The sequence below is a fragment of the Ambystoma mexicanum genome, chromosome 3q (genome assembly GCF_040938575.1).
Source record: "Ambystoma mexicanum isolate Mex_15411 chromosome 3q, UKY_AmexF1_1, whole genome shotgun sequence".
Lineage (NCBI taxonomy): Eukaryota > Metazoa > Chordata > Amphibia > Caudata > Ambystomatidae > Ambystoma > Ambystoma mexicanum.
Genome location: NC_090926.1, coordinates 1,077,881,429 through 1,077,905,311, shown reverse-complemented (window position 1 = coordinate 1,077,905,311; position 23,883 = coordinate 1,077,881,429).

Here is a 23,883-nt window from a genome sequence, read left to right as displayed (position 1 = left end):
AATCAAACTTTCTTGTGGACAAAGGTACCTATCCTTTGTATGTACTCATGATCAGCATTTGATCATGTTTTGAATAAAGCTGCCTTCACCATTGAAGAAGCATCAGCACTCGAAGCCAGACCTGCGCCTCCGTGGGAATCAGGTGAGCGTTACAGAACGCGAAGCCTACCCACAATTTCCCACCCGGGCGCTATGGAGACTTCCGAGACTGACCAGCTGGCCCAGCTTTTGGGGGAATTACGGGCAGAGGTGCACTCAGCCCGCCAGGAGACTAACGCTCTCAAAAGAGAACTGATCTTATCTAAGGAAAGAACTGATGACCTAGCCAAAAGGTTATTACAGGCCCAGGCAGGGCACACTCCTTTACCTAATTCCGGAGACATTTCCACATCAATGGGTTTGAGTAACCCGGTACAAATTAATCTACCTGGACACATGCCTTTGGCCCCGCCTGAACGTTTTGCTGGGGATCCCAAGAAATATGCCGTCTTTATGAACTAATGTCGTTTACACTTTCTATGCAGACCCGGAGCCTTCCCTAACGACCAGACCAAGGTAGTCTTTATACTATCTTACCTCAGTGGCAGTGCTGCCGATTGGTCTATTCCATTGGTAAATCAGGATGATCCCATTCTCCAGAATTTTCAGGGCTTCCAGGCCAGCATGGAAAGATTGTTCGCTCGACACTCTCAAGGACAGGCCCTTGATAACGAACTGCTATCCTTACGACAAGGTAATCAGGATCTTCTATCCTACATAGCCACCTTTAACAGACTGGTTGTGGAAACTGGATGGCCAGAAAGCAAAAGGATCACATTGTTTCATCGAGGCCTGCGCGGAGAGCTTAAGGATGTTCTAGCTCAGATAGTAAACCCACCCCAGGTCTGCGCAGACTACATTGACTTGGTGGTTCAACTTGATCACAGACTTCAAAATAGAAAAGCAGATCGGTTCAAGTATGAAAACCGAGCACCGATCAAAACCCACGCTACCTCCAAGAGTACCGACGTATCTGAACCTATGCAAATCGGTGGTGTTAAAGGACCATTAACGCAGAAAGAACGAGAGAGAAGGCGGCAAATGCAACTTTGTCTGTATTGCGGGACTTCCGGTCACTTTCTTCGAAATTGTCCAGTTAAACCACTTAAGAAGGTGGTTGGAGCTACTGATAACGAATTAGTGACACCTGATTCGGGAAACGACCTAGCCCGGCAAGCGTAGGGGTCCGCTTGCCGAGCTTGAAAACTAACTCTTTGACCTCGCATTTCGTCATGCCAATGGTGCTCGTGGACCCAAAACAGCCTCAGCAGTTGCATGCCATAAAAGCATACATCGACAGTGGAGCTATTGGAAATTACATAGACCGTGAATTGGCTTCCAGGATTAAGCTTCCTCTCCGCCCGAAAGTAACCCAAGATGTCATTAGTACAGTAGATGGAACTGAAATAGCCTCAGGGTTTGTAACGCATTCCACTCTTGAAGTGACACTGGTGGGTCAGGATGGACATTGGGAAGCAATCGTGTTTGATGTGATCAAGGCCCCACAATTTCAAGTAATTCTTGGAATTCCTTGGTTAGAAACACATAATCCCAGAATTGACTGGCGAGCAAAAAAGATAAGTTTTCCTGATTGTGAACCAACTTGTTATCCAAGAAATCCAGCTATGGGTCTAGCCACAGCAACTTCCACCCCTGTACAGCTACCGTCAGAATACCAAGAATTCCAAGACGTTTTTCAGAAAGAACAGGCTAACACGTTACCTCCCCATCGGTCTTATGATTGCCAGATCGATCTGGTACCCAATGCTCAACTACCTTGTAGTAGGATTTATGCTCTTACGGAACCTGAGAACCTGCATTTGCGTCAGTATTTAGATCAGTACCTAGCCAATGGTTTTATTCGCCCGTCCAAGTCTCCTGTCTCTTCAGCTCTGTTCTTCGTGCCAAAAAAAGAAGGCGACCTTAGAACGTGTATAGACTATCGCGCCCTAAATCAAATAACGATTAAGAATCGTTATCCTCTGCCCTTGATCCCTGAGCTTATCGACCAGGTGAAAGACGCTTGTGTGTACACCCAGTTAGATCTCCGAGGAGCTTATCACCTGGTGCGCATAAAAGAAGGCGACGAATGGAAGACTGCATTCCGCACCAAATTTGGGCTCTTCGAATATCAGGTGATGCCCTTCGGTTTGTGCAATGCACCTGCCGCCTTTCAGTACTTTATGAATGATGTTCTTCGGGAACTTATCGATGTCTGCGTCATTGTTTACATTGACGACATCCTGGTGTACTCTTCTTCAGAATCTGATCACAGAAAACATGTTAGGGCAGTTCTTGAGAAACTGCGCCAGCACAGACTATTTGCAAAACTCAAAAAATGCATTTTTCATACCACAGAAGTTGAGTTTCTCGGATTCATCCTGACACCTCAAGGAGTCCGAATGGACTCGCGAAAGGTGGACGCCATCCTCAAATGGCCATCTCCAAGCTCGGTGAAGGGAGTTCAGAGCATGCTCGGCTTTGCCAATTTCTATCGAAGATTCATCCCGGAATTTTCCCGAACAGTCCAACCCATCACCGCTCTTCTAAAGAAAAACAAATGCTTCGAATGGACTCTTGAGGCCGAACAAGCCTTCCAGGACCTGAAAACCAAATTCACCTCTGCACCTGTATTGATGCACCCGCACCCAGATCTCCCGTACATAGTGGAAACCGATGCTTCCAGTTCGGCCATGGGAGCTGTCCTGTCGCAAAGAGACCCAAAAACTAACCAACTACACCCAGTGGCCTTTTGGTGCAGAAAATTTTCTCCTCCTGAAATCAACTACGCAATTACCGATAAAGAGTTACTGGCCATCAAATCTGCTTTCAAGGGTTGGCGTCACTACCTTCTCGGGGCAAGACACACCATCACCGTAATTACGGATCACAGAAATGTACAGTATTTAAAGACGGCCAAAGCTCAATCTTCACGACAACTCCGATGGGCTCTATTCTTTGCGGAATTTGATTTTGTAATTACCTATCGCCCTGGCTGCAAGAATGGAAAAGCAGACGCCTTATCCCGGATTGGCATGGAAGAACCTAATTCGAGCTTAGAACCTGTACCCATCATACCTGAGCAAAGAATCTTAGGCTTAACTTCATTGCAATCTATTGAGGATATCCAAACGCAAGTAAAACAACTTCTAGACTCTTCAACCTTACTGGAATGGAGTCAAAAGGGTCCTCATTACACCGTTAAGGATGACTTACCCTACTTCCAGGAGCGGTTGTTTCTGCCAAGTAAAGAATTGCAAGAACTTGTTATTGCCCATCATCATGAATCTTTAATGGAAGGACACCCTGGTATCGCTAAAACGGAGGAAAAAATCAAACGCACTTCTGGTGGCCTTCTTGGAGAAAAGACATAAAGTCTTTTGTACTGTCTTGTGGAATTTGCGCCCAAAACAAGGCTCAAAATAAAAGGCCAGCCGGCCTACTTAAACCCTTGGATATTCCACCGGCACCATGGCACACCCTTTCAATGGACTTTATAACAGATCTGCCTCCTTGTGCTGGTTACAACACAATCCTTGTAATTGTGGACCTATTCTCCAAAATGGCCCACTTTATCCCTTTAAAGGGTTTGCCTTCAGCTTCCACCTTGGCCAAGGAATTCCTGGAGAATATAGTTCGCATGGTAGAAAATATAGGGCGCCTGGCGGAGTCCTGATTTACCCAGGTGGGTATATGTACAAAAAAAGGAATAATCAGGATGAAGAAGATCCTACAAGTAAGCCAGTTGTGCCGTGCATGTATGTTTATTTTACATTGACACAGTCCTTTTTTAGTTCATTCAACAATTTATTTTACAGGTCTTTCGATAAGCACAAAAGTTTTTTGGCATCAAACGGACAAAAGTGATTGTGAACGGTGGTAAGACGGGTTAAGTGTCAACCTCTGATGTATTGAGGTTAAAACTCCACACTGAAGTACATTCCCTGTATAGATGTGATAGAGAAAGAACTATCAAGCAGGGAAAGTATACCTGAGGCTTGAAAATGGCCCCGGGGTTAGTTCACACAAGGTGTACACAACAGATATTTACACAACATACACAAGGGGGAAGATACAGTTGTGTCACGGGGATCGACACAGGTGTGTTTCGGCCAAAACATGGCTTGATTGAAGCCGGTCTATATGCTGGCCTTCGTCAGGAAAGGCACCATTGGTGGTGCTGTCCGTTGATTCTGTGGGTTTAAGAGAGGCAGTGAGGATCTTCAAAAAGGGGTGATTTAATTAATTTAGGATAGTATTAAATACTGGCCAAATTTGGCCATGGTGTTACATCTCATGGTGCAACTGAGAAACGGCTTACCTGCTGCTCCGGTGGCAGTGGCAAGCTGGGAAATATCCTCACGTGGTTGAAGGATAGTGTGTGCGTGATTGCACTTAGGAATATGCCTGAGAGTGCTTCAGGCCGACATCTCTCGGGTTCCCGCTGACTGTGAAGGGCTACAGTGGGTCCCAGATCTGAGAGAAAGAGAATATAGGATCAGAATGCATGATCCTGGATAAGGATTCAGAGGAGTGGATTCGATGATGGTGAGAGAATCCTACTCGGGGTAGACTGCCCTCGAAGAGCATGGTGGTGGGCGAGTACGTGCCTATGAGGTGTAGACGTCTGACCAGTGGTTCAGGTGGTCTGTGATGAGTACATCTCGGTGAGCAGGGTGGCTCCCACGGGGGTAGAGTCGTTCCGGTGCAGCGGTGGTCCATGGGGGTGGAACTAGCCGCATGTCGAAATCCTGTGTGGCTATCGGGAGTGCGAGAGCGCGCATCGAGTAGCGCTGAGGTCTAGGCAGGAAAATGACCGGTGAAAAGACTGAAATCGATGCAGTGAGACCGAGTTGGGAAAAACGGCACGAGGGGTGTGGAGGACTTAGAGTGCCTGAAGGTGCGCGCATGAAGTGGCGCTGAGGTGTAGTAGGGAGCACTATATTCAATGCAGTGAGATCGTGTTGGGATCTGGGGAGTGAGAAAAGGCACGTGGGAGGTGCGAAAATTCGGGTAATTAGGTGCCTGTATGTGGCGGTGTGGACACCTGAAATGCCTACTTTTAGTTAAGAGTGGAGCCCGGCAGCAGGGTATAGTGAGTGCAGACTGGCAAGCCAAGTCAAAAAGGGGCGCGCTCTGGTCAACAATTAAAAAGCTAAGGTGCTGTTCCCTGGCTAGCTTACCGCAGTATGTCTGGCGTACCTCTGTATACGGGGTCCTCAGCTCGAAATTAAACTGTGAGGAGAATGCTGGCTGCTGTGTAAATATACATTTTACAGGCTAGGCGGCAGCCAATCAAAAACGCGCATTGGAAGTACCCAATGGGTACAGGAAGGAGTTTGAACCAATCGCGTGTTGTCAAGAAGGTGGAGCATAATTGAACTACTCGAATGGTGGAGCATCATGGGAGGTGTGGTCCCAGAAACGGTGCTTGCAGGCTAAAGCAATGCTGAATGGGATGCACTGAATGCAGAATGTGGAAAAGGGTATGTAGAAAAGGCAAACCGGTTGGCTCTGAGTCTGGTAGCATTTCATAATAGCTCCATAGAGACACCTATTGTTTATTAATTATTACCAGCGGGAAGTGCGTTGTAAATATACATTTTACAAGCTAGGCGGCAGCCAATCAAAAACGCGCATTGGAAGTACCCAATGGGTACAGGAAGGAGTTTGAACCAATCACGTGTTGTCAAGAAGGTGGAGCATAATTGAACTACTCGAATGGTGGAGCATCATGGGAGGTGTGGTCCCAGAAACGGTGCTTGCAGGCTAAAGCAATGCTGAATGGGATGCACTGAATGCAAAGTGTGGAAAAGGGTGTGTGGAAACGGGCAAACCGGTTGGCTCTGAGTCTGGTAGCATTTCATAATGGCTCCATAGAGACACCTATTGTTTATTAATTATTACCAGCGGGAAGTGCGTTGTATATACCGGTGCATGATCTGTCCAAACTGCCTATTGTGAGTGCTGGCATAATACAGGTAGAGAGGTCCACTATACATGCTGTTGAGTGCATACGCATCCATTCATTGTACGGGTCCATAAAATAAAAGGTTAATTAGCATTGGACATATATGCATGTCATATCACATGTCACCCGTGGTGGTAATTAATACATGTGTACACTTGGTGTTAACGGGAAATGCATAAGTACTGATTGCCAGATGTCAAAACAATTGGTGAAAAAACCACAGTCCATGTGAATACATGTGTACACTTGGTGTTACATAGGTTCTGATTGCCAGAGATTAAAACAATTGGTGACAGTAATACAGTTGTTAATGTATGCAAGCTGAGATATCTATATAGGTTGCCCCTGGTGTCCCGAAATGATAAAAGAGGGTGAGGGTTTTTTTTTGTTTTTAGAAATGTTTCCATTCAACGGTTATATTTAAACCGTGACGTACGGTGTCCAATTTGTGAACCCATTTCTGTTCCAGTTTTGTCAGAATCAAATTGATATCCCCCCCACGACGTTGTGGTTGGAGCTGTTGCAGCACGGTCCATGAAAATTGTTCATGAGTATGGCCCTTTTTGGTGTAGTGTTCAACGAGTGGTTTGTCTTGGACTGAGTTCTTTATGCAGGACCTGTGTTCATTAATCCTTTGTTTTACGGGCCTTATTGTTTTGCCAATGTAGACCATGTCGCAGGGACATTTGATGGCGTAGATAACACATCTGCTCTCGCAGTTGGTGTGGTTGTTCATCTTCCATGTGAAGTCCTTGTGTGTGAAGGTCTTACTGTTGGTGGTGTATTTACAGGCGACACAGTGTCCATAACTGAAGTGACCAGTAACTGGAGGGATACTCCATAGGGTTGCAGTCGTTTTCGTGGGTTCCAAAAATGTGTGTACAAGGGTATCCCTCAGGTTCCTGTTTTTCTTGAAAGCGAACAGTGGTTTCTTCGCTAGGCTGCCCTCGTTCTTAATCAAATGCCAGTTTCTGTTGATGGTGCTCTTTATGAGATTGCTGACCGGGTTGAAGGTAGTTACACAGACAGTCCTGTTGGTGGGATTTTTTTCTTTTGCTGTCAAGCAAATCGAGCGGTCGGTGTTCTCTGCTCTCTTCCTGGCAGTCCTGATGGATTTTTTCGGATAGCCTCTCTGTCCTAGGCGTATTTGAAGTTGTTTTGCATGATGGAAGAATTTCTCTCTGTCGGTGCAATTTCGACGGATGCGAAGAAACTGGCCGTATGGGAGGTTGTACTTTAACCCTTCTGGGTGGTAACTCATGAAATGTAGCAAGGTTTTTCTGTCGGTGGGCTTTCTGAAAAGTTCTGTTTTCAACCTATCTCCAGATCGATAAATATGTAGATCGAGAAAGTTGATTGCTTGGTAATCCCACTCGATGGTGAACTTTATGTGGGTATTCAGTGTGTTCAGCCATTGATGAAAAGCCAGTAGTGATTCTCGATTGCCTTCCCAGATCAAGAGCACATCGTCAATGTAGCGGCGCCAAATTTTGATGTGTGATCTGTGAGGGTTGTTGTTATAAATGTTATCTTCCTCATACTGGGCCATGTAGAGGTTTGCGACGTCTGGTACAAAGGTGGCCCCCATACTAACGCCTTTGATCTGTTGGTACATTTGTTGGCCGAATAGAAAAAAGTTTTCTCCCATGGCTATTCGGATACATTCTATAAGGAAGTTGGTGGGTATGGTGGTGGTGTCGGTTCTTCTTTCAAGGCAGGTCGCCAGTGCTTGTAGTCCTTCCAGTTGTGGGATGGAGGTGTATAGTGCCTCTACGTCCATGGTGACAAGGATGGAATCAGTGGTGAGATGTATGGCGTCCAGGATCTTAATGGTCTCAGTGCTGTCTTTTATGTAGGAAGCCATTTTTCCGATAAAAGGTTTCATAAAAAAATCTGTGTACAACGAAAGGGGTTCTAGAAGAGAGTCACAAGCAGAGACAATAGGTCTTCCTGGGGGTTTTGTTGCATGCTTATGGATTTTGGGTAGTATATAGAATGCTGGGATCCTGGGGTGCGTTTTGTTTAAGAACGCCCGTTCATCCTGACAAATCCATCCTTCGTCTTCGGCGTGTTTCGTTAGGTTGCCGATTTCCTCTTTTAGGCGAAATGTCGGGTCCGTGTTCAATTTCTTATATGCGGTCGTGTCACTGAGTAGACGTTGGCACTCTTTGTTGTAATCTCCGGTGTTCATGATCACAATACCTCCACCCTTGTCGGCTGGTTTTATGGTGATGGTAGTGTCTTGGTTAAGGTCCATTAGAGACTCTACCCCCGTGGGAGCCACCCTGCTCACCGAGATGTACTCATCACAGACCACCTGAACCACTGGTCAGACGTCTACACCTCATAGGCACTTACTCGCCCACCACCATGCTCTTCAAGGGCAGTCTACCCCGAGTAGGATTCTCTCACCATCATCGAATCCACTCCTCTGAATCCTTATCCAGGATCATGCATTCTGATCCTATATTCTCTTTCTCTCAGATCTGGGACCCACTGTGGCCCTTCACAGTCAGCGGGAACCCGAGAGATGTTGGCCTGAAGCACTCTCAGGCATATTCCTAAGTGCAATCACGCACACACTATCCTTCAACCACGTGAGGATATTTCCCAGCTTGCCACTGCCACCGGAGCAGCAGGTAAGCCGTTTCTCAGTTGCACCATGAGATGTAACACCATGGCCAAATTTGGCCAGTATTTAATACTATCCTAAATTAATTAAATCACCCCTTTTTGAAGATCCTCACTGCCTCTCTTAAACCCACAGAATCAACGGACAGCACCACCAATGGTGCCTTTCCTGACGAAGGCCAGCATATAGACCGGCTTCAATCAAGCCATGTTTTGGCTGAAACACACCTGTGTCGATCCCCGTGACACAACTGTATCTTCCCCCTTGTGTATGTTGTGTAAATATCTGTTGTGTACACCTTGTGTGAACTAACCCTGGGGCCATTTTCAAGCCTCAGGTATACTTTCCCTGCTTGATAGTTCTTTCTCTATCACATCTATACAGGGAATGTACTTCAGTGTGGAGTTTTAACCTCAATACATCAGAGGTTGACACTTAACCCGTGTTACCACCCTTCACAATCACTTTTGTCCATTTGATGCCAAAAAACTTTCGTGCTTATCGAAAGACCTGTAAAATAAATTGTTGAATGAACTAAAAAAGGACTGTGTCAATGTAAAATAAACATACATGCACGGCACAACTGGCTTACTTGTAGGATCTTCTTCATCCTGATTATTCCTTTTTTTGTGAATATAGTTCGCATACATGGTTTCCCTTCCATTTTAGTCTCGGATCGTGGAAGTCAATTTATCTCACATTTTTGGACGAAGTGTTGCCAACTAGCACAAATAGATGTGCGGTTATCCACCAGCCACCACCCCCAGACCGACGGACAAACCGAGAGAACCAATCAGACTCTCGAGCAAAATCTTCGTTGCATGTTACACCAATCCGAGTTAAATTGGAAAGACATCCTTTGGATCGCAGAATATGCATACAACAATTCAGTGCATTCTGGAACCGGACAAACCCCCTTTTATACTTTGTATGGTCACCATCCTCGGACCTCTGACCTAGATCCACCTCTGACCCTGGAAATGCCCGCAGTAAATCATCTGCATTCCACAATAACTCGAGCCTTCAAAGAAGCTGCAACTCATTTACAGCAAGCCAAGAAAAAGTATGAAGAAAACGCTGATTTGCACCGAAGTAAAACTCCTCCTTACCAAGTAGGAGACCAGGTATGGCTAGCAACTAAACATTTACCCCTCAAGGGCCCGCGAACCTTCAATCCCAGATTCATAGGACCTTATCCCATCAAAGCTATAATCAACCCAGTGGCCTTTAAACTGGATCTACCGTCCAACATGCGTATTCATCCAGTTTTTCATGCATCACTTTTGAAGCCAGTACAACCAGGAACCCAATTGTCCAAACCTCCAGATCCAGTTCAAATTGAAGGGGAATTAGAATTCGAAGTTAAAGACATTTTAGACTCCAAGGTGGTAAAGTCGAAACTCTTCTATCTTGTTGACTGGAAGGGATATGGACCTCAGGAGAGATCGTGGGAGCCTAGTAACCATGTCCACGCACCTCGATTAGTACAAAGGTTTCACCGGAGATTTCCGAACAAGCCCAAACCCCCGGAGGGAAGAACCTTGGGAGGGGCCTTGAGGGGGGGTACTGTCATGATGCCTACCTCCAAGGAGCCAGGTCCGACCCAGCAACCCCAGAGGCAGGCATCATTTCCCCCAGGGGAGTGCCAGCGGGCCCAAGCTGGGGCCCTTTGGACGCAGTCCTGGCGCCTTAGGCGCCAGGCTCATGTTGGACCTCTGTCCTGGTGCCTTAGGCGCCAGGCTCATAAAGCTAGACATGTGTTCAAGTGTTTTAATGTGCACTTACCTAATGCAGACCATGCTGCCACATCCAGGCCCTCTTGAGGCCTGAATAGGAACTACTTTACCTGTGGGACTACTTTCCACCCGGGTGTGGTCGGGGAAGGATACATACCTGATCGGAGGAAGGATACACTTGGAACTTCTTCCAAAGCTATTTAAACCACACCCGATCAGCAACTCACGCTTCGCGTTGTTCTGCTCCTCGCAGCTGGACGCTCACCGTGTCAGCTCCTGCATCTGGACTTCAGCCACGCCTGTCAGCATCCTGGGTCACCTGCAAAGGGAGACAAGAGACCTACCAGCTAATCTGCACCACGGAGACATCACTGACGATCCTGAAAGGGAAGACATCATTTTTAAAAGCATTTCGTTACGATCGCTGCAGCGCTGCATTTCACTCACCTTTCCTGGGTTCCTCCATCTTCAGCAGCGATCATCCGGATACACAGCCACTTCCCAGAGCCTAGAGAGAAAGACAAGAATAAGAGGTGAGAGAAGGAAGGGAATAGGAAAAGCCCAGTTTCCTTCTAAGACTTACCTGTTGGGTCATTCCCATTTCATTTCGGGTCTTGCTGCTTCCAAGCAGGACCCCGGCCCCTATGGGGAAAAAAGACAAAGACATTAGATGAGCGAATGCAAAAACATCACCTGAGCGCTCATCTAGGACTTACCAGATCTTTACTGGAACTGCACGTTTCACTTCGGGTCGGCGCCATATTTCTGGCATTCCGAACCCCGGCCCCTATGGGGAAAAGACATCAACATCAGCGCTTTGTTGCAAGAAGTCTCCAAAGGAATCTTCATTCATCACCTGAAAAAAGACAATGAACATTATTATTTAAAGCTTGAACTTTTGAACTTGCAACAGAACTTTTACAGCGCCTTACCAGTATAATCAAGCTTACCTGAACTCCCATCCAACCTCAATCCAGTGAAGTAACTGGGTTCAACGTGCCCCTGCGTCAGAAGCAGGATGGAGAGCTCGTCCTTTCAGACCCTAAGGTGAGACTTCATGGGGAATCGTGGAAGGGTACCGTGGAGGGTTGGAAGAAAGTGGGAGGCTTGAGCATAACTCAGTCAGTAGGTAATACTCCCTTTTCATGCACAGGGGAATATTCCTGCGAGCCGGAGAAGCCAGAGTAGAGGGCCCTTCCTGTCCATCTTCAGAGTCCTGCGCTTCACCATTGAAGAAGCATCAGCACTCGAAGCCAGACCAGCGCCTCCGTGGGAATCAGGTGAGCGTTACACTCATGCCTTCTTTAAAGACTGTGTTCCCAATATCTAGCAATGCTTTATCTAGGGTAAGACCTTGTGATTTGTGAATGGTTACTGCGTATGCTAGAGTTAGAGAAAATTGCTCTCTGCATACATACATGTCTTTGAAAAGAAGGAATCGAGCTGTTGAGCATCCTATTCTTTTTACTTCTGATAGTTTGTCAAAGAGAATATTGACAAACTGAATGTTGTCACTTGAGTATGAGCATTACTCTACAGTTTAAAGATAATTTTAATATGTTCTCCAAACCAGCTGTGTTTTCTAAGGTATTTAGTCTTGTTGTGGCTTGTTTACACATGGTTAGTGTCATACCATGTACGTCCAGTTTGTCTGTGGAGAAAATTTCTGTTATTGGTTGCATTTCTTTTTTCAACATTGTTTCATTGAACTTGGAACAGTTTGCAGAGTTGGTATCAAGGACATACAAGTGACATTTTTGTGTGCTTATTGTTCCATCACATCATTAGCACATGAGTTATGGCCATAAAGTGCATGGATGTGCCGGGTTTTTAATATTGCTTGTGCTTCTTGAGATAGTACACCAACTCTAATACTTTTTAAAATGTTGGCGTAGGTGAGGTCTGCAGACTGGTGCATGTTTTCTGTTAATTCTCTGTATTGGAAATGTTGCCAAAGGTTAACATTTCCTATGCTGCCAACAGTTTTACGGCAGAGTTTGTGTCCTAAGGGTTTAAAAATAGGTTCAACTTTCACTGGTGTCAATTGAAGATCTCCGAAAACAAAGATGTGTTTTCCTCCAAAGAGCTCTTCATACTTTGTTTTGAGTACTTCTTGTAATCTGAGGTGAATCAAAGCCAACATTAGATTGGAGACCATGCTCACCTCATCTATTAGAAACATTTTCATTTGTTTTAACACTCTGCGTAATTTCATTGCAGCTTTGGTAGAAAGTTTGTAATATTCTAATTTGTTTTGGTGTTCTACTGGAAGGAGTAGTAATCAGTGTAAAGTGACACTGCCTATGTTGTAGGCAGCTAAACCTGTGGGGGCAGTTACAACAGCTGAAAGTTTGTTGTTTGTCAATTGTTGAAGGAACTTGCTGATGATTTTGATTAAGAATGTTTTTCCTGAACCAGCTTCACCACTGACATATAGTAGTATAGGTTTGTAATTTTGTCAGGTACATTCTTTATTTTCATGTTGTACACCATGTGCAATTTCTTTTGTTACTTCTTGAAAAATGGTATGCTGCTCTTTGTTTAGTTTTGATTGCAGTACAGTTAAGTCTTCTGTATCTTCTTCTTAGTGGCACATGGTGTTTTCTACTTCTTTCATAGCTAATTCTGCCTCGTTTACTATTAGTGGCTGTCCCAGTGGTTCTTAGCTTCCTGTTACAGAAGGTTGACTACTGTCGGGAGTGTCTTTATCTAGTTGGGCCTGGAGTTCTTCTTCTTGTTGCTGTTCATTGTGCAACATTGTTTTGTACTGTGTAAAGTTTACATCGGTTATAGTGCTTTCATTTGCTTTGAAAGCGTCTTCATAAGACGCATAGATACCTAGTATCTCTTCTTCTTTTCTCCATGGTTTAAAAGGTTGTAGCAGGGACATGTAATATAGTTCTTTGTGTTGAGGAGTTTTTAAGGACAATTTCATATGATTAATTAAGCTTCTTTTGGTAAGTTTCACTAAGCTGCCTACACAATTTGTCACTCTGTATCTACCCTTATTTTCATCGGGTTTTATATTATTTTTGTATGTGAAGTTTTGGGCTATGTGGTATAGACACATGGCTTCCAAAGTGGTACTTCTGTTTGGGTAGTATGTGTCCAGTAAATTGTTTTTCAAAATGTCTTGGCTGTTGGGATCATTTTTGGCTATTGTTTCTATGTCGTCGTATGATTTGAGAACTCTTTCTCTAGATTTAGCAGGACCAGGACTTAGCCATACTATATTTTCAGATTTTCCATATAAAGCAGTACCGGTTAAACGATCTGCAGCTTCATAGCAGCCACATTCTCATTGGGAGAGCCTTTTTATGCCTGGGCTGTACAATTTCTGAGACAGTGTTTTGTCCGATGATAGGTAATCTCAGAGGTCTTGCAGCTCTGTTTTTTCTGCTTTGGTTAAGTAGGCTGTAACATACTGTGCAACTGCAGTGGAATTGTCTGCAATGTACTGCACATCTATGTTTGCATTCCATAAGAGGGCAATGATTGCATTGTAATCATTGATATATTTTGCTTCTTCTGTTCTTTTATGTAATATGTGTTCTTAGGTGATTTTCCTTTAACACTATGGGCCTCATCACGAGTTTGGCGGTAACCCTTAAATTAAATAGCGGCAGTCGCGCTATTACCGCCGGATTTAAGGGTCCGCCAAATCAGGGCTTCGGCGGATTTCTCCCCAGCTCGGAGCTGGGGGGAAATTCGCTGAAAATTCGTGCTATTCCCACCGGCGGGAAATCCGCCGGCGGTAAGAGCGCCAAAATTCCCCATTGAGCCCAATGGGGAATGGGGCATTCCCGAATAGGCTCAGTGGGGAATGGGGAATTCCATTACCACCAAACCCGTGATCTGGCGCTAATAGCGCCAGGGTTGGTGGTAGGGCTAATACCGCCCAACTCGTGATGAGGCTCTATGTCTAACTGAAGACATGAAGTTGTTCACTTCACCTGTTTCTGTAACTGGTCTAGGGAAACCATAGCAGAATTTGGTGTAGTATTTCCCTTCGTTTTTGTATTTGCAACGACAATATTTCCCACATTTGTGTCTTTGAAATTGTACAATTTGTGCATGAAGATCACTATTTGTTGCTTCTGATGGAATTTCACAAGTGACATTTTTTTCGATAATCAGTATAACAGTGGAATCACTGTCTTGACCAAATTTAGGAGCATCTTTAATCCATAAAAGCATGTGGCTATGTGGTGCTCCTCTGGCTTGGTATTCTTTTCTCCAAAAGAAGTGTTGCACTTCTCTGAGGGGAGGAACAGTTTTATTACAAATAAAGTGTAGCATAGCAATGAAGCGATGATGGAAATATCTGGAAACATTAACAGGATCTAGACAGCAAAGTTCTCCAGGTGTTAGTATATCTGTTTGTTCTGTTTTTGTTTGCAATGCATAGGAAATCATGTAAATCTTCCCATGCATATTCTGCACAACTTAATGTAATAAACCAAGTGGGTGGGCCAAGGTTTCTTATCATACAACGTACATCTCTGTGACGTCTGAACCAGTACTCTTTAGTAAAGGCTTGATTGAAAAACCTCATCTTTTTCTTGCACTTTTTGTAGGAATTGCATAGCTGACATATTTGGAAATTGGGTACCTGATTTCAATGTGTGTGCAACTCCGTAGCATAGAGTTGCTAGTTCACTTTCAAAGAGTAGGTGGAATATGTATTCCCAGATTTAGACAAAATGTGGATCTTCAGAATACATTTGTAACAAGCGGTATTCTGATGCTGTTATCTGAATGGGTCTATCATCGTACCTTCCTCTTTTTCCAGTAGGAAAGAGTAGAAGAAAAGCATGTGCTTCTATACTTTTTTCCCATATGCTGATTGGTGAGCCTTTGGTTTGTCGCATTTGGTACGTTTCTAGTGCATCATCTATGGTGTCATTAGAGTGTAATGGATGAATTGTATAATGGTCTAAAATATTGCATAGTGTAGCAAGTTTAAATTGACCAGTTTCTGGTAACTCTTGAATTATTTTAGTGGTTTCCTTCAATATTCATTTCTATGTAGTATTCATTATTGTCTTTTAGATATTGCAAGGCTTGTCCAACTTTATGTAAGTCTACGAGTTGTTGTCAATTTATTTGGTCTTTTGTAGGTACACCATTTACTAAGACAATTAAAGATCGCCCTATTGGACATTGCACTCCCAGAGGGTTCACATTTTCTTTCCGATCTAATGGTAAATAAACTACTTTGCCACAAATGCCTTTCACTAATTCAGAGGGAGGTAATTTTGCTGTTTTTGGTTGAAGGCGTATTATTGCTTGAAATGGGTGCACTGTTTGAATTATGATGCTCTCATATAAATTGAGTTGTTGCAGGGGTTTTGGTAGTGGGAATAATTCCAAGTTATTTGTGATAGCACCTGAAGGAGTTTGGTTGTTGTCAGGTTTTGTAGTGCAGTAAGTGCAAAGTATTTAGGGGTCAGTTATTTCATATTTGGTTTCTGCTATAAGGTACAGAGCTAATTCAAACCATTTGGAATCTTCATTGTCTTCTATTTTGTGTGTTACATCTACAGTTTTTGTGTTACTTTTATAAAAAGTTCTGCGGCAACACACACACATGGTTTGGTACTTCAGCGGATGTACTTTTACATTTTTGTATTTCTTTTTTGTATGTGTGTAGTAGAAGGTTGCCATCTGTACAATTGTTGCTAGTCTGTTGTAAAGGTATTGCATTTTGTAAGTGGCTTTCACTTCCAAAATATTTTCTATGGATATGCTCTATTTCTTCAAGTAGGTCTTTGGCTGTAGCATGTAGAAGATTGTTATTTAAATTGGCTAGTGCTAAAGCACGACTTTTAGCATAGTACAGTTTATAAACTAGATTTCTTATAGTTGAATGATCTGTTGATATCATTTGATGTGATGGAAGGTGCTTTTGCAAATAGGTCCTGAAATGCAGGCTACTGAATGTCCTTGTAGTCCTGTGTATTTGCGCAGTGGACAGGTACCCATATTTTGTAGAAGTTTCATTTTGATTTTGTCTTTGCCTTTCACATACTGATTGAGGAACTGGCGTAAAGATTTGAAAGATTTTTTGGCAATGTTACACATTGACGTGCACGGCCATTTGTATACTGGGTGTTCTAGTTCAGTTGAATGGAGAGGTGATACTGAATTTTCTGGGGACATTTTTGTAAGCAGCATTTCTTGTTCCTTAATGGTATTATTAGGTTTTTCATAGCCTCTTCCACTGCTATGTATGGCAATTATGTTTGTCTGCTTTTGTTTCTATGCTTCTTCATTGAAATAGGGTTCTGTGCTTGTGGTGAGACTCTATTCACCTCCACAGATATTTAAGACTTAATTTTTGTTGACATTCCGTTTATTGAGAAGTCTTTTTTGTAATTTAGTAGTTAGTTTTGTTAGTGGTTTCATTCTGTTTAACACTAACTTCCCGTTGAGAAGGATTGCACTGTCTATCAAAGCTTCTAAAATTAATTTTCTACAGTAGGTTTTAAGGGTTGTGCATGATTTCTCTCCTGTTTTCATAAGATTTTGAAGGACTCTGTGGCGGAACAGTTTTTCTAAAATACTTTTTTTGGAATGGTTACTTGCCACTACATCAGGATTTATAGGAACAGTGTTAGCAGTAGTAGTAGCTGAATTGTTGTTAATCGCTTTCTGTTTTGTTTTACATTTTGGAAGAGGAGGGAAAGTTTTTGTACTGGAAGCTTGTTTTGTTTGACTTAATTACTCTATTTGATCCTTTGTTTGAACTTTTTGTACACATTCTGCTAGAGATGCTTATTTTGGACACTTTTATTTTCATTTGCTCTACTTCTGCGTTGCTTTCTAGAGACTTGGTTCTTGGTAGGCATTCTTTGGGGTCTGTTGAAAAAAAAGAAGGTATGGGTTGGGCTGTTCTGCAATGTATGTGTGCTGTGTGCATGAGTGTCTGAATATGATGGTAAGGATGTATGTGGTGGTGTGTGATTGTGCATTGGGAGCTACAAGTAGAGGGGAAGGCTATTCTTGTATTTGTGTGTTACTATACTTGGGTTCAGATGACAGTACAAAGTAAACTAGTTGTGAGGTGAAGCACTAATACTAAATCTTATGGTATAGAATTAAAACAGTTCTTTGTTCTGTAATACTAACATTCTAGGGGCTGAGTTACGTCATTTGTGCGTTGAAAAACGGGGATTTGTGTACCATTCTGCCTCTCAATCCCTGTTTAACAAATGGGGATTTGTGGGCAGAATGGTGCACAAATCTCTGTTTTTTGGCGCACAAATTCCATGAATCAACTGCACAGTGAGTTTGAGTAACAGTAAGAATATTATGGTAGTATTGTACTTCCTTTTTTTGTCTGGAACCAAAATAAGGGTGTCCTGAGGACACTATACCTGTCCGTACTGTCTGCATGCAAGATGAAACTTTTCTTAGAACACACTAGGTGTCCGGAATGTCCGCAATTAACCAAAATGGAGATGTCCGAATGACACTATACCTGTCCACACTGTCCGCAAACAACTCAGAACTGTTCTTAGAAATCACTAGGTGTCCGGAATGTCCGGAATTAACCAAAATGGAGGTGTCCTAAGAACACTATACCCGTCCGTACTGTTCGCAAACAAGTCAGAACTGTTCTTAGAACACACTAGGTGTCCGGAATGTCTGGAATTAACCAAAATGGAGGTGTCCTAAGAACACTATACCCATCCGTACTATTCGTAAGCAAGATGGAACTGTTCTTAGAACACACTTGGTGTCCGGAATGTTTGCAATTAACCCAAATAGAGGTGTTTTAAGGACACTATACCTATCCGTACTGTCTGTAGAACATCTACACACATGTGCACCACACACCAAGTCCTACGAACATCGCCCCTGTCCGTAACTGTCCTTCTCACTTGTGTCGCACTTTTAATTGGTTTGAGGACCTGAACACTGTCCATAGAACACCTGCGCGCATGCGCACAACCGTTCATGTGCATTTGGTGTCCTGCGGCCACCAGTTCCCTTTGCAGACGTGTTCGCGGCATCATCATGTGACCGCACCCACGCTGAGCGTATGTCCTGAATTGTGGACACTGTTCGGGACCGCAAACATTTTAAAAGTACTTTTATGGACAATCCAAAGTATTTTACAGTAAATATTCACCATTGCGCATGTCTATGACAATGACCCTGCCTTTCTACATACTTTTTGGAACTTTTTTAGCCTTTTTGGGGTGTGCGATCTGTCTGCGGACAGCACGGGTGTCCGCGGAGCATGCACCTGCATCCTTATAAAAGGCCACACCCCAGAGCTCATCTTTATTCTGTCTTCCTACTATTGAAGATTACCTGCTTTTGTCCATGGTTGCTGTTGTTCCAGCTAGTGCTACACCTGCCTCAGCACCACCCCCACCCCCTCCACCACCACCACCTCCCCAAGGGCCTGCAGAGGGGAACAGGCATGAGGATGTAGAGGAGGATGAAGAGGATGAAGTGGTTGAGGTAATGTGAAGTCCCTACTACCAACATTTGCTGTGAGTCTTTGGTGTGGCGGTTGTTTACCATTCATGGTGACGTGCCAAAAGCACATGCGAACAAGGTCACCTGCAACCAGTGCGAAATGGTACTGAGTCATGGGAGGCCTGGTTCGTACAGCTTTAGTACGATATCTATGAAGCGAAACCTAAGGTCGTTTCATGGTGGGGCAGTTCGCAAGGTTGTACCTTATGATCAACGTAGTAGGTTGAGTTCTTCTACCACATCCTCCGTTTCTGCTCCTGTCACCACAAGAGACACTCTTGTGGGACAGCGCATTCCTCCAGCTGCCTCACAGACCATTCACAATGCTGTTGACCCTTACCTTTCCAGGGTCACACTATTGTGTATGTACTGCAACGCAGTACTCTGCAGGGGGGGAGAATCTTCAAAGTGCTTTTGAGACTGCGGTCAAGGAGCACGAGAAGGCTCGCTACCTACCTAAATAAGGCCCACCCTACATCTTCCTCTCTCCACCTGCCCTTTCTTATCCCCATGGTTGGATTCCCTTCCTTACCCTCCTTTCCCCTCCTCTCCTAGTATGTCGTTTCTAAAAAAAACCAAAAAAATATAAAACAACAAAAATAAAAAAAGGCTCTTTTCAGAGCCGCCTTTCACAGTTTAAAAACAGAAGTGGCAAATAAATGGAGCTGGGCCCTGTGCATTTTTTAGAAGTCCATGGACAGTTCACGAACATCTAAAATTTTGGGGTGCTGCCCTATCATAACCATTGCACTTTTCTCTGGGAAGAAGTGGTGGCTCTAAAAAGAGCCTTTTGGTGGTGTTTATTTGTGTTTGAAAAACTTAAAATGGACAACACCTACTGCAAAATGGATGGCTGTAATTCCAAAAAATGTCGCAATGCATTTTGTAAATTTCTCAGAAAAATCTGATTGCCAGCATAAGTAAGATGGACTCCATCTCTGCGAAAAATGTATGTGGGTTAAGCTCACCTGGTATACATGGGGACGCCACCCAGTCCTGGTTGGGTGATTTGCACTCTCAAACCTTCTCCCAGTCCCTTGGTAAGGCCTCTGGTTAAAGATGGGTCTTAATATTGTGAAAGGTGGATTCTCCGTCCTGCTCCTTGTGGCAGGGGCGCGTAGATGTGGGGGGCGAACAGAGACCAAGTTACTTTTCTGGTGCAAGCCCCCCCTGTGGGAATCCAGGCCTGCTGCGACTCCGTAGGTTTGCTGCTTTACATTCTTTATATGCAGTTCTTATGTTCCTCTTAGTTCGAATAATAATGTCTTGCTTCTTTCCTTTTAGGTATGGAAAGGTATTTTGTTGTTGTCATGCAGTTTGAAGATGAGCATTGGCCGGTAGGCGAAAGCGCGGTGTGCGCGCTGCTGTCCGGTGAGTAATGCGCGATGCGCAACGCTGTTTCGCCTTTTATATTGCTAACCATTGTCTTTTCTCTCCTTGCAGGTTGCGATGTTCCTCGCCGAGTGCCGTAATGTTCCAGCAATGACACTGACCAGGAGATGACTACCCAGGTAAGAATTGTGTGGCTTTCTTCATTCGGGAGGAAACGTGAGTAAACGCTTACTAATACTGTCTTTCTTTCTCCTCTTTCCAGGTTATGGTATTCCAGGATGCATGCGGTGCCGGATGATGGAGCTCGTACCTTCAGGTGAGTGGAACTGAAGTTGGCGATGGATTGAAGACAGGATACTGTTCCAGGTAAGTTTCGTAGTGTTCTTTCTCTCCCTTGGTTCAGGTAAGCTGGCATCAAATAACTGGACACGGTGAGCGTTACGCTGCCCACAACAGAATACCGCACAGCATGTTCTGCTATTTGGGTGCGGTTTAAATAGTCTCAGTTAAAGAAGTCCAGGTAAAATAGTCCCAAGACTGCCACACCCAAAGTAGACCAGGTAAAGTAGTTCCAGGCCTGCCACACCCAAAAGACTAGACCGCATAGCTCAGTTCCTTGTAGCTGAGCTATGTGTGTGCCGCCATGTTGGCTGAACCCCCCCAAGTTAAATAGTCCCAAGTAAATAGTCCCATTCTAATGTTGGTCTTCATGATGGTTATGAGCCCGGCGCCAAAGGCGCCAGGGCTGACTCCAAGAGAGTCTTGGATGAGGTTTTAAGGCCTTTGACCCGGCCCTAACTGGAAGGCTGACTTGCCAGTGAGGGCCAGAGGGAAGGGTTATGACAAAATGCTATGAAACATAATATTTTCATTGTGAAAAGAGGACATGCCAACATCACTTAGAAAGGCACAAACAGCCTTATTGACATTGTGCCTCGCTTTCTCCATTTGTGGACCAAATGAAGAAGAACACAGCCACATATGGAGATTTTGGGGTGGAGAGGCATGCAAATGAGAATGAGTAAAGCAAGGGATTGGTCAGTAAAGTTAGTTTAGTGGGTGTGTTTTGTAAGGAGAGAGTTTGTCAGAAAGTCTTTTTCCTGAGAGAAGAACAGATAGCTATGGCTGTGTGTTTCAGAAAAAAGATTATCTGGATTTTGGGAGACTCATGGATACACTGGTTGGAGGTGCATGCAGAACGCTGTGGAGTATCTGCAGATCTTGGATTCCCTTATGTGGAAGTGCACTGGCATGGAGTGTGTGGAATGAAGTGGCTGGACTTGGTACCTCTCTGTGCTAGTTTGGAGACAGAGCATCATCCAGACATAATTATAATTCACTGTGGAGGGAACAGTTTAGGACATGTGTCTGGAATGTCATTGCAATTTGCAATGAAAGAAGGATTTGGGAAGGTTATGGATATGTTTCCAAATTCCCAAGTAATTGTTTCTTGTATTGCGCAGCGACAAATGTGGCTGCGTTCTTCTTCATTTGGTCCACAAATGGAGAAAGCGAGGCACAATGTCAATAAGGCTGTTTGTGCCTTTCTAAGAGATGTTGGCATGTCCTCTTTTCACAATGAAAATATTATGTTTCGTAGCATTTTGTCATGACCCTTGCCTCTGGCCCTCACTGGCAAGTCAGCCTTCCAGTTAGGGCCAGGTCAAAGGCATTAAAACCTCATCCAAGACTCTCTTGGAGTCAGCTCTGGCGCCTTTGGCGCCAGGCTCATAACCATCATGAAGACCAACATTAGAATGGGACTATTTACTTAGGACTATTTAACTTGGGGGGGTTCAGCCAACATGGAGGCACAAACATAGCTCAGCTACAAGGAACTGAGCTATGCGGTCTAGTCTTTTGGGTGTGGCAGGCCTGGGACTACTTTACCTGGACTACTTTGGGTGTGACAGGCTTGGGACTATTTTACCTGGACTTCTTTACCTGAGACTATTTAAACCACACCCAAACAGCAGAACATGCTTTGCGCTGACTGTGTCCAGTTCTTTGATGCCAGTTTACCTGAACCAAGGACCTGCAGAGAGAGAATGAACACTATGAAACTTACCTGGAACAGTATCCTGTCTTCAATCCATCGCCGACTTCAGTTCCACTCACCTGCAGGTACAAGCTCCATCATCCGGCACCACATGCATTCTGGAATACCATAACCTGGAAAGAGAAGAAATAAAGACAGTATTAGTAAGTGTTTACTCACGTTTCCTCCCGAATGAAGAAAGCCACACAATTCTTACCTGGGTAGTCATCTCCTGGTCAGTGTCATTGCTGGAACATTACGGCGCTCGGCGAGGCACATCGCAACCTGCAAGGAGAGGAAAGACACAGGTTAGCAATATAAAAGGCGAAACAGCGCCGCGCATCGCGCATTACTCACCGGACAGCATCGCGCACACAGCGCTTTTGCCTACCGGCCCATGCTCATCTTCAAACTGCATGACAACAAAATACCTTTGCATACCTAAAAGGAAAGGAGCAAGACATTATTATTCGAACTAAGAGGAACATAAGAACTACATATAAAGACTGTAAAGCAGCAAACCTACGGAGTCGCAGCAGGCCTGGATTCCCACAGGGGGGGCTTGCACCAGTGAAGTAACTTGGTCGCTGCTCGCCCCCCACATCTACGCTCCTCTGCCACGAGGAGCAGGACGGAGAATCCACCTTTCACAATATTAAGACCCATCTTTAACCAGAGGCCTTACCAAGGGACCGGGAGAAGGTTCGAGAGTGCAAATCACCCAACCAGGACTGGGTGGCGTCCCCGTGGATACCAGGTGAGCGTAACCCACATACATTTTCCGCAGAGATGGAGTCCATCTTACTTATGCTGGCAATCAGATTTTTCTGAGAAATGTACAAAATGCATTGCGACCTTTTTTGGAATTACAGCCATCCCATTTTGCAGTAGGTGTTGTTCATTTTCAAGTTTTTCAAACACAAAAAAACACCACCAAAAGGCTCTTTTCAGAGCTACCACTTCTTCCCAGAGAAAAGTGCAATGGTTATGATAGGGTGGCACCCCAAAATTTTAGATGACCGTGAACTGTCCGCGGACTTCTAAAAAATGCACAGGGCCCTGCTCCATTTATTTGCCACTTCTATTTTTAAACTGTGAGAGGCGGCTCTGAAAAAAGCCTTTTTTTTATTTTTGTTGTTTTATATTTTTTGTTTTTTTTTAGACACGACACACTAGGAGGGGAGGGGAAAGGAGGGTAAGGAAGGGACACCAACCATGGGGATAAGAAAGGGCAGGTGGAGAGAGGAAGATGTAGGGTGGGCCTTATTTAGGTAGGTAGCAGACCTCCTCGTGCTCCTTGACCGCAGTCTCGAAAGCACTTCAAAGATTCTCCCCCCTGCAGAGTTCTGCATCGCAGTACATACACAATATCGTGACCCTCGAAAGGTAAGGGTCAACAGCATCGTGAATGGCCTGTGAGGTAGCTGGAGGGATGCGCTGTCCCACAGGAGTGGTGACAGGAACGGAAACGGAGGATGTGGTAGAAGAACTCAACCTACTACGTTGATCACAAGGTACAAACTTGCGAACTGCCCCACCATGAAACGACCTTAGGTGTTGCTTCATAGATGTCGTACCAAAGCTGTACGAACCAGGCCTCCCACGACTCAGTACCATTTTGCACTGGTTGCAGGTGACCTTG